Genomic DNA, 16,027 nt, shown 5'->3' on the forward strand with positions numbered 1-16,027 from the left:
GAGTGTGATCTATTGATGTTTGCTTGGGCGAGCGAACTGAGCTGTACGGCGCTGTACGGCGCTGACGCCATGCTTGTTAATTCCGTTAGTAATCGAATGTGCACAAGTTTGTGTACCCGATAAAACGACTATCCTTACTCCGCATAGCTCTCTACTAGTTTGCTCTCGCAATTGATGTTTCGCCTATCGGGTGAAACTGCGACATTTTTTCTGTATCTTGTGTGATGCTGTTTAAAGTTGTTGTTCGGAATATGTACCAACAAGTCCAAATGAACACGCTGTTTATACTGTCATTTGCAATTGATTCGTTTTAGATAAGGGTGAAATTAAAGAGTACACCATTATGCTAGTGATTTATTTTGCACACAGACGGCTCAATGTCTGTTATTGAGCTTCCCTGCTATCCAATATACACAGAACCCAATTTTTTGTAGTTTCGAAAGACAGCGTTTATATGAATAGAACACTGTATTGAACGCCCATAAAGCGGGGGGCTGCAAAACAGGCTATGTGCCCAAATATAAACGTCAAGCATTTTCCCTTGTCTCCTGAGCCAGTTTTGCAAGATTGTCCTAAAAAAGTTTTTTTTCGAAAGCATTTTGTCAGCTTTTTCTCTGATCATGAGCTTTGTACACTTTTTACCCCTATATTGCATCAATGTCATGCTCAATCTTTTGATGCGAAATTCGCAATCTTCCTCTGCGCAGTGCCTTCTCTAAAGCACGGTGGTACATATTCTTAATGGCACACCAGTACCTTTCAAGCAGAAATTACCAAGCGTAGCGTGAGAATGTGGATTTGATGTCGCACATAGGCTACACTTAGTACAGCCTCGTAGCGTCAGTGTCAGCCCCGCGACTCCTCTCGACACCAGGTTCTCTCTTCTGGGGAGGACTTGCACTTGCGGTGTGTGTTCTCATATCGTTGCGCTTTGCACGCGTGCTTGCCGGATGTGCTCATGTGTTTCCTTTAGAGATGTTCTTGCCGCATCATCCGAGCGGAATGTACAAAGGCTATTCTTCCGAGTGGCACTGTGGCGTCTTTGGCTGCACCAACAACCGGCGAACGAGTAAGCTGCTTATACAAGATTGCAGCAATCGACTTTCACGGAGACACAATACGTTTGTGCTTGGGTAGAGTGCATTCGCGGTAAACTCACGGTTCCTTCGACGCCTTAGAAATGACACTATTGGATAGTGCTTTTAAGTACAACATACTTCGTGCCCGGCAAGCTTGCTCGGCTGGGTGTTAATTAGTTTTGTTGCCGTGAACTACGCGATACTTTGGGTTCATATCCCCGCAGTACCGGTCTGCGATAAAATCATAAAGGTTCCGTTTAGGACATTTCGGCATCTTTATAATGAGTCGGCTCGGCTCACTTTCCGAACGGAAAGCCCATCAACTTCAGTCCGTTCCCAAAACTGCGTTTTGGGATGCGAAAGTATGGTAAGCAAAAAGCTGTCGCGTGCGCGTGTCAACTTCGTAACTTGCGCAGCGATTGTCCCGTTACAGAAAATAAACAAGACTGCACGGAACTAGACGGCTTTCGTGTGCTGTGTGTTTCATGCTCCTGAATAAGCAGAATTCGAGTAAGCGTGACTGCGAAAACCGAATGCAGCCTATGACTAGCGTGCATAGGAGCAGGGCTGCGCATACATCAATGCACCACTTCATTTAATTGCATTAGCAATTATATGGACACTCCAGGCGCATTTCTGCCGTAGCCGTGAGGTTCCGTATAAAGCCCAAGGGCGATAGAATTGTCGCCACGCACCATATGCTGTATGCGCGAGTGAAAGCGTGCGAGAGAGCAGGCGATCGCAGCTCAATCTCGCGCACGCAAGGGAGGAATGCGCGCGCAAGGGAAGCGCGCAATCTCGTGCACGCAAGGGAAGTCGCACGCAACGCTCCGGAGGGAAGGCAGGGACGGGGAGGCGCGTTCGAACTCCAGGCGGCCGGGGACCGCGCGTCCGCCGGGGCCAAGGCTTCGGAGGAGGGTAGGGAAAGGGGGGGCGTGCGTGTTCTAAGCGGGCCACTGTATCTTGAAAGTCACCTGCGGGGGGGACGAAGTCCACCCTGCGCTTTGTTTATGCGGCTTAGTTCGCGTTGATGCGAGCGGCAGCACGAAGGTCATTTCACTCGCCGCGGCTGCCGCGCTTATTCATTCCAGCGGGTTTAAACGGTCATCGAATGAGATGCGTTCATGTTTGCTTGTGCGCATGACACCATGGTTGTTAATTTAGTTAGTATGCCTATGTTTACAAGTTTACACGTCCGATAAAACTGCTGTCCTTACTTCGTATAGCTGTTCTATAATTTGCTAACGGAAGCTATGCTTCGCCTTTCGCGTGAAACTCCGACTTTTTTTTGCCTTTCTTTTGCGCAATGTTTGTGTGCTTGAACTGCTAAAATTATACGATGTTCACACTCATCCTAACGAAAAGCGATTTTAGCCATTCCTAACAGAGCTGGTACCCCCTTCAGAGATGTCGTACATGGACAGTCACGTTATTGTGTGCTGTGTATAGACTGCGAGGGAGAAAATAATAAAGCACCCGTAAAGGGCAGAACACGTGATATAAATTGTAAACCTTCGATCTCGAACACTGCATTGGCCCCCTAACTGGTCATGTTGCTGACTGCGTCTGTTGTGAGTGTGAAATGCGGATCAATCTTGCTTCGTATCGAAGTCTCACGTAAGCATGTAGGAGCGAGAGCTATCCCTGCGACTGCATGCAACTTGCAAAGTTTAAAAAATAGCTTTATTGTACTCATATCGATCGTGCTATGCTAAAATCACATGGCGTTCGAGATGACAAAGCAGGTTATGGAGCAAAATGATTAGCGTTAGCGCGGGACACAAATATCATGGTCGTCTTAAAAAACAAGAAAGAAAACAAATGTATAGCGTATTAGTTGTCTAGCATCTTTTATACTCAAGCCTCCCAAAATACGTGTATAGTTACGAAGATTTCGAAGAAAGATGCTTGGCCAACTGCATGACGTTGCAACTTCTGTGAAGCCGACGACGCGGCAGCTCTGTTGAAGGAGATGATGCCGCAGGGTCGCTGTGGCTAAATTATCTGCACGGTATATTTTCATAATCTAATATGAGGCCGCATTAGAGAAGACACACTTATCGGCATTAACAGAGGACTTTACGGCTGGAGCGCTTTCGAAACCAGCCACCGCAGGCGACTGATAACCGCAAACGCAATGTGGCCTGCGGCAGCCCGCGCCGTTCCCACATACCTCCCAACGATCATCATCATCATAGCAAAAACATGGTGGCCGCCTACTGGAGCTTGTCTGCATGTAGCTTGCCTTGCATGTAGCAAGGCCTCATGTGCAGTAGCTTCCTGTTTTCTAGGCGGACAAACGCCATTTTCGCTATGCAACCCAGGTGATGACCACATCTTACTCATCAACTCATCTGACGTATTGCCATGCCGGTCTTGCTTGTCCTTCCAGAGGTAATCGTTTTCACCTCCCTCTGTTCTCTCCTCATCTATCATGCAATGTTATCGCTGTCGGATAAAACGTGCTTGCTATACCGAAAATTTCGCGAACGTTGCCGCTATAGTGCATCACTGATTCGAATCAACAACCACATATTTCTGTGGCATAAATGTACTAGAAATTCTGCGAGTGACAAGGCCATGTTAGAACCATTCTGTGAAGAACACATGCCTAACCTCATTCCTTTCTCTTCATCGCCATTTATCGCTACAGTATACTCGCTCCCCTCTTCCGCAGTGCAGTATAGCACGCTGGAGTGCACATGCTAACATCGACATCTCTACCTTCCCTCTGAATAAAATGTCGCTTTCTCTGTATAAATGTATAAACAGTTCTGTATAGATGTATAAACAGTTCGTTCACAAGTGCAAGATAATTAGATTTTGACGAAGCTTGAGCATGACCCTGCCCAGCATTGTCACTAAAATGGTACGTTTGTAACAATGCGCTCTAGTTCCCCTTATAAACGCATCGATGCTGTCAGTAAATATTTTGTGCCAGCGTTTCTGTCAGCGCAATGTCAACATGCCGCACCATATTCTGAAAAACTTTTTTACCAGTGTTACATGGTTGGTATCTAGGAGGCTAGACTCCTCCTACATAACGCATCTTCAGTCATTGTAATGATCAGAGTGTCCTAGTGAAATAACAGGGTACTTCCGCCAACTCATGTTTATCAATATGTTGGGTTATGTGTGGCACCTTCTACATACCAAAAGACTTATAATTCGGAAGTGCATAACACGTCCATACTTTTCTACGAAGGCTCTATATTCCGTGCGGTAATGAAAGGTAGCGATAAAAAAATTACACTTACCAATATATTTCACAGTTATATTCAATATTGTCTCGTATATGTATGTGCTTCACCCGAACAGCTTCTCCCAGATTGTGAGAAGTTTTTTGGCGCATGCATCAACTGCTATAAGAAGTAGAGATTTAGATTGTTGTGTCCATGTACGAGACAGATATTCGCCTCTAGAGTCACCATACACATGCACCGAAATACCATTTCAAGCTACGAATGTGTGCCTTGGCTCTGGCTATTTGGGTAGCAAAAGCACAAGCCTTGCGCGCTCGCGTTTCTTGAACGGAAGATTTCCAGGACTGAATAATTATTCCTGGAGAGCGAGAAACCTGCGCGGTGCCACGTACATAATTTTAAAGGAAGGTAGTGATTCTTATCTTATTATGCTGTCGTTAATTTGGATTTTGACCAATGCTACGTGCTTAAATTTTGAGCTTATGGAACAGTACGCAATTGTGAGCCGTACAAGATAATACAAAGAATGGCCTGTGGAAAGTGTGCTTCTCAATAAAACCGTCCAAGCAATGAAGTATCGCAGGTTCGACCCTTTACGAGTGGACGAACTGCGTACACATAAAAAGAAAGTGCAACCACATACGCAGGATCAACATCAGACAAAAAAGGCAATAATACTAAAGCAACTAAGCGGAAGCATATTAAGAAAATGATGGGCAGTGTTAGACATTTGTGATAAGGATACCGAACTAAATTACTAGTTTGTGACAAATGTTTTGAGATTAAGGTGATCTGCAAAGCTCTTCGGTAAAGACAAGGTATGGGACCAATTTCGGATTTTGTTTATACGAGCATGAACACAGAATATTATTGTGTCGTACAGGGCATACTATTTAGGTTAGCACATGTTTACAGAATGTGTAAATGTCTTTCTTTTTCTTCTTAATACATTGTTAGCAAAGGTAGGTCTCAAGCAAGCACATATAATATTTTGCTCATCACAATAAAACACAACAAAAGAAGTAACCAACAATATTCGGATCTGAAAGACCTTGGGAATGTAATACCGTAATAACCAAATGATAACGTGATATTCTGGTACATATACGTTGCACGAAATATTTTTCGGTTTTATTTGTTATGCAATATTTTGGTACAAAATAAGGTCAGTAATATTTTGCAAATTTTCATTAAAAATTTCGTATTAGAGAAGTTTTCCTTTTTGGCGTATCATACAATTGCGATGAATGAGTTCTAAAAAAACATTGCCAGAGATGTAAAAAACATGTCGCGCACACAATAAACATTCAACATAGCTGATGTTTCCCAGAATTGTCGCTCGCTCCTTTCTCAATCTTGTTTTCTTTTGTTTTTCCTTTTTTTTTTTGTATAGCCCTTGAGGTTTCGTATTTCATTCTTTGCGGTGTTTTTGCACCATCACTGCTGCTGATTTGTGAAACATGTTTTGTTCTCTGCAAGGTTACTTTTTAACTTGTTGCAGAAAAGAAACTTTTGTCTATGCTGTATTGTCATAGATCGTCATATTAAACAAACCTGAGAGTCGGATGGTTATCGAAGGTGTAAGATTGTGGTTTGCTGAGTCGCACCATTGAAGCTCTCGTTAACGACAACACAACACATTGCACATATTGCCAAAATCGATTATTACTTCCTTCGCATCTAGAGATTTACTACAGAATACTGCCAGCAACTTTCACATAATGAAGATTTATTCTATTTAGTGAACCCCTCCCGTCACCAATTTCGTCCCGCACTAGGTTGTGTCTGCATTCGTTCTCGGCAAATATTAATTTCATATGGGTTTAAACTCAGAATGTCTACTTCACAAAGCGGCTGTCGCCAATATACACATGAAAACTGCAGCATGTGAACACAACAAGGAAAGGCAATTTAAGTTTTTACAATCGCAATGAACCTGCGAAGTTGAAGTCTTTCCGCACCGCGCTCAGTGGGCATGGTTAGCACTCGATCAATACTTCGAGACTTTCCGCGCCGCTCACGGACATACTGCGCTATCGGACGTGAAGGAGGAGAACTATATTTTATTTTTCTAAGCAGTTCGCTTTTTTCCCGCGAGACGGTGATTTTTAAACGCGCTCTCAAGTTTCGCGATCGTCAAAGGAGAACGAAAAAATTGGCCACCGCTATTGATGGTTTGAAACGCCACTTTCGAGACCTTCCGCGCCGCTCACGTACACACTGAGCCATCAGACGTGAAAGAGGAGAAACTATATTTTTGCTTTTTAGGCAGTTCGCTTTTTTTTCCCAGGCGGTGATTATCAAGTTTCGCGATCGTCAAAGCCGAACGCAAAAATGTCCGGCTCCGGAAACGGCACGCGCGCTTCGGGAGATCGTAGCTATCGCCCCCCCCCCCCCCCCAAAAAAAAAAAATTACTAAATTGGGTACATTTGTGTACCTTTTTTTTCAATTTCCCGCAGAGTGGAGTCTTGCCTCTCGCAATTCATATCAAATCAAATATCTACTTACCTTTGCATGCACTTTTGCAAGCTTCACACGTTAGAAAGCTGTTGTTCGTAGATCCGCAGACACCATCCTTAAACGCCATACATATACTTCTATTGTAGTCAAAATACCACATGGACTTTACTCCAGCGCATCCAGCTTCGCCATAGGGCAAGTAGCATTCTTCATTTCGTTTTACCTCACCTAAATAAAGCAGTGCGTTTACTAAAGTTTCCATTTATCTGGAAAATGACTGAAATTACCAAAGGAAAACACGCGATGTCTTTTATTTAGTCATATTGCCATCTTTTTATCGAACACGCAAGTGTACCAATGTTTTCGGCTACGCATATCTGCTGGTAATTCTCTCGTGTGCTAGATGACGTTTAGGCGCGTAACATGCCTTCTCGAAATTCCATTTGGTGTTACCCAGAAAAACCGAACATCTGGGGCCGAATTCTAAATGTGTTTTTTTTTTCGCAAATGATATTTCATAATGATCCGTCCCCTTCGATAACTGCTATGCCCAGCGCCATGATTGAGTGGCATCTTCTCTTACGAACGTTTTGTTTGGTACCGCTTTGCGACCGTTTAAAGTGGTTAGGGTAAATGAGAGTAATAACATAAAAACAGGGAAAGTGTGAGCACCTGCGCTTGCAGACCAGTACATAAAGCAGGACTACAATCCGCCTTTCTGGCCAGTGTTATTCCAGAATTGCGGTGCTAGGACAGATGCGTGGCAACTATGCTTTTCTTCTGGATCATAACTTCAGGACACTACAAGACAACTGAAATCCGGGAAACTGAAAGTACCGGGAAAATGCAAGCCTTTTAAGACAGAGCAGTAGGTTTAAGAAACGTGTTAGCTTTTGCGTAGTTAAGATTGCATCGCATTTATTTCATTGGCAATTACACTGAAAGTGAAGGCGCATTCACGCCGTCCGCTTCACCGTGTTCGTTGTCGTGCGGTCCCGTGCGACAGGCGTGTAGTGTTGGAGTGAGGGTTTTCAGAGACAACGTACTGCGTTTGGTTGCATAAAAAAATGAAGCAAAATGAATGTATCGTCAAGGTTACGCACAATCGCCCAGCAGGAGCGTTCTATCTCTCGCTGCTGTGATGAGCGTCCTGCGCACGCCACGCGTGCAGACTATAAGTACACTATCGATCCTGCTTAGCAGCTGTTGTGTGCGCTGATTTGAACAGATAGAACTGGCCGTAAATCCTCAAGCTAACGGTGCGTAATACTTTATTGGGTGCTAACTAACGTCGACAGTTTCCCCGTCTGTCTCATTTGGTGCACTGTTGAAGTGCTGCAGCTACAACTCCACTGGCGACGCTTCTCATCACACCAGCATCATGACGCGGCTGGCAGGTGCCAGGGTTCTGTTCGTACTGCCTGCCAAGAGCTACTACAAGTGCTCTGTTTACACGAAGGCATCCTATGCCGATCACCACCTAAACTCTATCCTATGCCTCTACGTCACGCGATCATATTCACGCAAATACACGAGATATGGCGATACTTTGCCGTTTTGTGCCCATATAATTAGTTAGGATGGCAGCCTTAGAATGCGTAGTGCTTTTGTGCTTCAATGCATAACGCGAAGTTTTGTTAGGAAAGTAACTGGAACGTCAATGCATTTCTCCGCAAAGTTCGGGAATTAATATCTCGAAACTGGTGTCATCCCGAGAATTAATTCTAAGTGGATCCGCGTTGTGAACTCGACGGCTACAATTTGTAAATTGCAATATGGGCCATCAGGTAATTAGTTAAAAAATTAGTTAGTGAATGTTTGTCGATTAGTTGATTATGCATTTTAATTCTTTGTGCAAGTAATGTCCGCCTCTTCGAGTAGACCAGCTCATGAACAAGAATTGTGCTTTCTGCCACAGGCAACCTTTAAGAATTTTGTAAGTGCTCGCCGATACACTTTATATATATATATATGGTGTGATTGATGATGGTCTACTCCGAACCACCGTCGGCTGCACTTCGTTCCTCAAAGCAAGGACATGTGTTGAGTAAGCGCCTGAGCAACACTTTGCAATATGGTGCATCATGGGTGTATCATGGATCCTGAATCTCAAAGAGGTTTGACGTATTGCTACCGTATTTACCTCGAATTTAACGCTCAATAACCACCTAATTTTTTCTACCACCGATCCAAACGTCTATTGCTTATTTGCGGCTGCTGAATAGGCATTGCTTCCATCCGCTTTATATTCCGGCGCTTATCAAAGATGGATGTTCCTTATGGGTCTTGCTTATTCAATATTGCACACTATTCACTACTACAAGCTTATGGGTAGATCGCGCGATGGTGTTGAGACGCTGCAGGCGTGGGGCTATCTAAAAAGCAAGTGGCCCAGAGTGGTACTTTATCTTTTTTTAATACTCGCACTGAAGCTCTCCAAAGGTTGAAGCGTGCCGTAAGCCTTCTGTATGTCTTCGCAAACTACGGAGCGTACGAATTCTCGAAGGATACCACGCTCGCAGCGATGACCGAAAAAAATGTGTATATTGGAATTTATGTTTTCTTGCCGCTGATGGAAGACCGACGAAAGCGGAAGCATCTTCTCCGTAAAATTTGGCGACCTTCTCGGTGGGCTTCGCCCAACACTACAGTAAAGAATCGCTCCCTCACTAGCATCATATGAGGCAACTTCTTGTCCTCGGTCATTCATGACTCTGTTTGTTGGAAGAGGCGCGTTATATCTTCAACTAACATGGTAACATATTTGTTGGGAAGCTGGACGTGGGCCTGGATCACTTATTCTGCTAGTTTGCGATGGCAAGCACTGGTGTAAGTGACCAGTAGCGGGCGCAGACTTTGCGCCATGATGTCACTTGCTCCTCCCAGTTTTGAAACCACGTAGGCCGTTCACTCTCCAGACATTTCTCTGTTTAGGCTCCCCATCCAATTCGTTATGTTTAGCCAGACACTCCAAATCCACCATCTATTCCTTGACGTATTCGCACACATCGCCATGAAACGTCTTCAGAACTCGTGGCTCCTGAAGCATTTCACGGTTATTCACATCACTTACCATACCAGTTGAAATGAACTATCGCTCACCATACCAAGTGAGCTGTCGCATCGTCTTCTGGATGCAGTGCCCGGATCCTGCGGCTGGCCCTATGAATGGCCATATCCATTGCCACTAATCTGGCGGATCCGCTCGCAGGAGGGGTCCGTGGCATGATGCTCCGCGCTCCGTAATCACGGACGTTGTTTATTGTGAGGTGAGTAAATTAATAAAAATGAAAGCATCAGCCACGTAATCACGGACATACGGACGGCGCCCATAGTACAGCTCATGGATTATTTTTTTTTTACTTGAGCAACACCAGGCATTGAAAGGCGACTAGTTACCGTCCGCCTTCCGATGGTGCTTGCGGAGCGAAGAAAACCGTCACGAACATGTCACCTCCATTTGGGCCGTGATGTTCATACGATGCTGGATGACATAGTTCGGTGTAAAGACGCCGATGAGCCAACTATTGACGATAAAATATTTGCTGAGCGTGAGGAGGAAGATCGATAGCTCGCGCAGCACGCATCTGTCAGCAGCAGCACGCAGATGCACGAACTTACAATATCCGCCGCAGGAAAGTGTCTTACAATCACTGAGACCAGGTGTGAGTTTGGACTCCTTGTGGCCACTGTGGCCTTTGTGAAAAGTTGCTGAGTCAATGTTTCGGTCCATACAAAGTGCTGCCCGGCATTAATGACGTGAAGCGGGAAACGGTTTCGGACAGTGTGGCACAAACATGGCATGAACCACAACCTACCGGTGACATAGTTCACGTCATACACATAAAAGGTTGCCATGGCGCATTCATGAATGTTCTTTTGATGTATTGTTTTATATGCATGTGCAATTTTATTATCTCCGCTATTCCAGTTACCGCTCTTTTCATTGAGACTGCGCACGGCACGTTTCCCCATTGCTGTAGCTTTAGCTTTCCTACAGCTGTCACTGTCGCCTAAGCGCTAGCATCTGCCTTGAACATGTATTTTTCTTTTTTCTTACGCCCCTTCGAGCCAATTACCATTCCGAGTAGGCAGAAAATTCCATCTATTGTAGTGACGAGCTTGCAAAAAAAGGTGCAGGCTATAACAAAAATGCAGAAGTGTGTGTACGTGCTTGAGTTTGCGGCCGCAAACGTTAGCAGCTTCAAGAATAGCTGTTCTAGAGAGAAGTGGCTGGAAAAAGCGAGTAGTGAAGCAAAAAAAATGGTGCATTTGCACACAAGCGACAATGAAAATAATGACGCAATTATAAGGTGCTGTGAGCAAAGTAACGACGACAGGAGCTTTGTTTTGCTTGCATATTATTAGCTAACAGCTAGCGCAGACAAGAAATAAAGAAGAAACCTCCCGAAGCAGGTGTTTTTGTTTCGCGAGTGTGCCGTCATCAAATACTCGTGGAAAATTGTATTGGTAAAAAAATACTGTGACGTTAATTGTGAAGACTGTTGTCGAAGTAAGCAAAGCTATTTTGCACAATGTGGTCATTCCTTGCCTACATTAACATTCATTGCCATGCGTGCTTACGTTGCACGACTGCGCCTCGCTGTCTAGCACACGCCTAATATAGAGAGGTACGGTTTGGCTTGAACCTCATCGCAAACCGGTGTCTCGCTCACCTAGTGTATAGTAATATTACCAGCAGGCTGTTAAACTGGAGTCAGATGACAGCCGCCTGTTTCTGTCGGTCCGAACTTGAAATGTGTCTTGCCATTTCATAGCTGAAGCTTGTGGAGAGCCTGAAGCGGAAGCTACCTGAAGATAAGGTAGAAGACGACCGAGCCTGGGATTGGCGGCACAGAGGAAGTAGAAGTTCATTAAAATGGTGGAGCAAACAGACCGTTTCATTATTATTTCCTTACAAAGTTCAATCTGATTCAAACAATCTCACTGTGCCCCATTTGTTCACGATTCAGCATGGTTATTAGCAAAACAAACCAAGCATTCCGCGCTGGTTGGCAGGAAGTGCAGGTTTAGCAGAAAAGTCTACTTTTCACTTGGTACCTGTGGTTTTTACCTGCTAATGTTACCCATTGCACTGAGTAATCTAGTGATGATGTCAAAATATCAGAAGCTGCTGCTACCAAGTGTACTAACATACTATGTGAATGAAAGAAGGTATCACGAAGAAGTTTGTAGAAACAACCTGTGGGTTTCACTTTTGATCATTATGTGTTCAATAGTAAGGTTTTGCATTCGAATGGCACACATACGTACAGGCTTATAAGCATGGACAATTTATGTTTGTTATTTAGGAGGCATTGATTGGACCAAGACATAAGTGGTTTCTTTAGTAATAATAGACTTTCCAGGATTAATGCAAAAGAACAATGACCCTTCAGACTTCCGTATAGGAGAAGCATGGCGTATAGGGTAGAGCTCATTAAAGAGCATGCAAACGTTTCGCTAAAAATGTGAAATTTTTCTACTGCTATTTGCAATACTTCTTCCCTGAAAGAAATTTGTCATAGCGCCAGGCTCATTTAAGTTTTGCTGACCTACACTAAAATTAACGTGATAAATATCGGAGCATTGATAAGAATCCTTCTGCTTTACCGCTGTATAAGTGGTCAGTACCGAGGACATTTTCTTTGCTTTGCTGTACCATTAAAACGTACACCTTACGGGCACAAATAAACTTAGAACATGTTTCTTTGAGTTAGTACTCACCAATAAAAAAATGTGTTGTGCCGTAACCAGTAAATTATCTTGGAACATTCATGTAAGCAGCATCAACTCCGCCACTTTTTTAGGATCTGCTAGGGCACAAGCTCACCCTATGATGTTATGGATTCATTGAATTACAACGAAGGTGTTATTGCAACTAGAAGTGCTCTAAAACATTATATGCCATTTTTCATGGCTTTCTGAGTAAACTAGATTATTAACGAAAATTATAATAGGCGAAAATGTAGGGAATGTGAGGTATAATGTGTCAGTCATTTTTAAAGTTCGTGTGCTCATTAGGGAGTAACTAGCAAGCACCAAAACCACATGATGGGTGGTAAGGCGCGTGTAACCAATGGTAATACCCTCCGACGCGTTCCGGTAAATATTAGGTTTGCAGCTGCTTCGAAAGTGGATGACGTCATTCAAAACCCGCAGACACTGGTTTCACTCTTTGTAGAGCCACATTTGTGAATTCAAGGGATGTTTCAATGGGTAATCGTTGTGGGTGTCGTCTACAGCGTTCCTTCACCCGCGTGTGTTTCCCGGTAAAGATTACGGTTGCATAAGCTACTCCGAGTGAAAAAGTACCCAACAGCATAGAAATCACGTAGTGAAGTCATCACGGTCTAGCAACTCATTCAGTTCATTCCAGGCGACTATGGGTAGACCACGGAAAGTTAAGACGCCAGAAGAACAGCGTGAATATAATGTCGTTCTGAAGTAATAAAAGGTGTGGTTTAGTACATTTCACTTCTCTCTGGTTTCACTCTTTGTAAAGCTACGTGTGTGAATTCAAGTGACGTCACACTGGGTAATCGTTGTGGGTGTTGTTTACAGCTTCGCTGTCCAACCACCTTCACAGCGTGGATTGGAGCCACAGTTTTTTTAGGTCGTTGAACTTAATCCTAACGCTTTACCAAAATTTGCTGCGAAGGCCGTAGAACGGAGCCCACAAATACTGACAATGCTGCACCGAAAGCTTTTCGTCAAACTATGTTAGTAACGTTAGATATCTAAATCGAACAAAGCAAGTCTTCATGTTACTTTGTCCGGAAGTTCTTCATTTGAGCGATATCGATGGGGCAAAGCCACTAAGAACCTACTTATGCGTACCTTAACCTTGGATGTGATAGGCAGGCCATTAGAGTAACAGTCTATAGAACAGCCGTAGCCATGACTCAATCAGAGAATTAATACTATGTTCCATATCTTTCTGTCACTCTGCAGCAGACACAGAAGATGTAAAAGGCGCTTATGAAATGCGTTGGTTTGTGCTAAAAACGTACACGCTTATTATTGAACATTTCTAGCAACCACGAAAAAAATACTTACTGTAGATAATCAATAGTTTCAATCCAGTTTACTCCTTCTTCTAAAAAATCAATGGCAAAAAAAACTTCCAGATGTGCAGCTTCATGGCCTCCCACATCCCTTACATGACAGTCACATAGGCAAGAAAAAGTCGCTACCGATTATAAGTTTAGGAAATTTGTTGTATCAAAATATGCTGCTTCCCTTAGAGCAGAGGTAATTATATACAAAGAACTTGTGAAATTTCATGTTACAGAGATATTAAATTCACTAGAAAACATGCAGCAGAGTAACTATATCGCACTTGAATTTGTATAGTATAAGAGATGAATAGGTCAATAAGCCTGCAGACTTGAGCCATTTCTTTTGATATAGGCTCAATTACTGTGGCATCAGCAGGCTTTCACAGCAAATATTGTTCTCAATAACAACTTCTGCTTGTTGCATACAACGTAATTTGTTGTTGCATGCAACAGAATTCGCTTGATGCTACGCTCTGGCAAATGCGCTTCCAGACGCCATTGCCAGGTAGTCTGGAATAATTTCACTCCCTGAGATTCCCTTACGTGTGCCTAAATCTCTGCACGCAAGAGTTTAGTATTTTGCGCGCATCGAAAAGAGGTCGCAGCGGCCGACTTTAGCCTTCGATCTCGAGCTCAGCGGCGCTATGCCTAGCCACTGAGCTATCGCGGTGGGTAAAACGCTGTTTAGTGTTTGTGTGCCGGCTATCAAATGAATTAGCATTCATGTTGGATGAAGGATGACTGAGGTGGCCACGAACCAGTAATGCATTTAGAAGTGATCAATGTAGGAAAAATATCTTGTGCGCCATTCTGAGCCATAGGCGACCCTGACGCAGTCAAAAGCAGCTACCTATCGGCAAGTTTTAGACAATAAGCTCACAATGCGTAATTTAGCCCGGCAAGTTCAAAGCAAGTTGAGCTAATTTGCAATGGTTAAATTTACGATCACTGAACAATGTGTCCAACACACTCATTGCACGCTTTTGATTTGTTATTAGTTTGAAAGACGAGCCATTGCCTAGGTTTCTTAGGGGATATTGAAACTATCCATCTGGTGTTTCACCATTCTGTTAAAGGCAAATAAGATGGCTCAACTTCTGTATGTTTGCGAAAAGTGTGATAGCTACTTATTGCTAAAATATGCGAATGGGCCTCCAAACTTCTGCTACGATGAATTGTTTCTTCGTATGAAACTGCAGCATTCGCTGCGTACGTCAGCAATAAGAGAAGCTTCCTTAAGAGCGCCAAGAAAACGACGAAAATGAATGCGACCATTAGTGCATTGTAACAGGCCAACTAATTCGTAGCATGCAACGTAATCTGTGTGATATAATCAAGGAATAATTGAACAGCTCCGGTACAGCGAGATTTATTAAAGAAAGCAGCACTGATGTGGTCGTTTTTTAATCGTGTTAACAGCGGTTGTTTGAATATCTGTTCCACCATCACGCCCGTTTTTGCATTCGTGTGCCGACAACGAACTGTCGACAACATAGAGTTCAACGTATTTTTCGATGACTAGAAAAGCTTCGCCCATCCACGTTTAAGTTGTCATGATCTTTTCCACTGAAAATGTTGGAATTTGTCCTGCATGTTCCAAAATGTTTTGAAACTTATATTCACATACACCTAACGCACATCCTACACCCCGGTAATCATCCTGCATCTTAGCTAAACATCTACAAATACAAACTAGCATTGTCACAGACTCCCAACACACGTTACACAACAAAGTACCTACCACAGGCATTGCTCATGCTGGTGACATGGGTAATTTAATGTTATTCACCTCTGAACACGACATAAAAAATATTCACCAGAAGTAATACAGATGCATTAATTTCCGAGCTTAAATAGCATGCCAGGAGGAAATACCTGTAAAGATATTCTCACCTTCCACAAGTACAAGACAAAGTGTGCATAACGTGGCAAAGGAAATAGTAAGCTTCATCACAGATCTCCGCAAGCTGTGGCAATGGCAGAGGGCAGATGTGTAGGACAATTGTGTACCTAAATAAATGAGCAGAAAAACTCAAGTGGTGACGTCATTTTTCTTTGCTATACTTTTTCAATTGCACAAAGAATTTAGAGTAGCTCCAACAATTGCTTTTTTTATCAATGCAGGGGGCTGCTACCGAAGAAAACGCAACGTATTGTGCTCGCTTTGGTGTGTTGCACTGCTGCATTCTCTATGTTCTTTAAAAAAACGCGATTTACGTGCAA

General features: G+C 43.5%; 1 long non-coding RNA gene across 1 annotated transcript; it reads right to left on the reverse strand.

Annotated features, from left to right (window-relative positions):
* Positions 1–4,336: 4,336 nt before the first annotated feature.
* LOC125946589 (uncharacterized) lies at positions 4,337–15,768 on the reverse strand. Its single transcript, XR_007467681.1, has 3 exons — positions 15,698–15,768; positions 6,792–6,971; positions 4,337–4,438 (listed from the first exon to the last, which is right to left on the reverse strand). It is a non-coding gene; the product is annotated as an uncharacterized LOC125946589 (long non-coding RNA).
* Positions 15,769–16,027: the final 259 nt, after the last annotated feature.

Source organism: Dermacentor silvarum, chromosome 7, assembly GCF_013339745.2.
Source record: "Dermacentor silvarum isolate Dsil-2018 chromosome 7, BIME_Dsil_1.4, whole genome shotgun sequence".
NCBI lineage: Eukaryota > Metazoa > Arthropoda > Arachnida > Ixodida > Ixodidae > Dermacentor > Dermacentor silvarum.